The sequence below is a fragment of the Geospiza fortis genome, unplaced genomic scaffold (assembly GCF_000277835.1).
Source record: "Geospiza fortis unplaced genomic scaffold, GeoFor_1.0 scaffold62, whole genome shotgun sequence".
In the NCBI taxonomy this organism is placed as follows: Eukaryota; Metazoa; Chordata; class Aves; order Passeriformes; family Thraupidae; genus Geospiza; species Geospiza fortis.
In genome coordinates, this window is record NW_005054548.1 from 274425 (window position 1) to 275103 (window position 679).

A 679-nucleotide genomic window follows, 5' to 3' on the forward strand; every position below is an offset into this window, starting at 1 on the left:
ACCCACGGGAGGGGATCCACGGCATGCACATCCCGGGTACCACGCACAGCCCAGGCATCCCAGCTCGCTCCCGGAGCCTGAGCATCAGCACCACGCTCGGCTCCGAGAGCCGCGGCCGCGCTCCCACCCCCGGCATCCCACCCCTGCCATCCACAAGGAAACTTCAAGGCAAGGGTCACCCCTGGATGCTCCGAGCATCGTGCATAAACCTGCATCCTCTTTTTTTTTATTGTTGTTGTTGTTTTGTTTCAAACCCCATTTTCCCCCTGGAAGTTTTGTTTCAATCCCAGCCGGATTGCGGCTCCTTCCTCCCCTTTTGCAGCATCCCCCGGCTGCGGCCATGGGGGGGGATCCCGGAGTTACCTGTGCCGAGGGGGTGAGACATCCTCCAGGCGAGCCCCTGCGAGCTCCGGGCGGGCGAGGAAGCAAAGAGCCACCCCCGGAGCATCCTTCTCCCCTCCCCGCCTCGCCGGTCCCTCCTACCGCCCTCCCCTCGCCTCTGCCGGGCAGGGACCCAGATGGTCCCCGGCTCCCTCGGAGCCCCAGGGAGGAGCAAAGAGCGGGGCGGGGGTCCGGGCTGGGTCCTGCAGCGATGGGGGGGAGCGGGTGAATCTGGAGGGAAAGGCTGGAAGTTGAAGAGATGCCTTGGAGCGCTGAGAGGCAGGAGAAGCAGCCCGGC

At 65.4% G+C, this 679-nt stretch overlaps 1 protein-coding gene across 1 annotated transcript in view; it reads right to left on the reverse strand.

Annotated features, from left to right (window-relative positions):
• Window positions 1–439, reverse strand: part of LOC102040635 (5-hydroxytryptamine receptor 7-like) — an 11854-nt gene extending 11415 nt beyond the window's left edge. The window contains exon 1 of the mRNA XM_005429443.2: window positions 364–439. The gene's annotated coding sequence lies outside the window, so the exon portion shown is untranslated. The remainder of the gene's footprint in view (window positions 1–363) is intronic.
• Window positions 440–679: the final 240 nt, after the last annotated feature.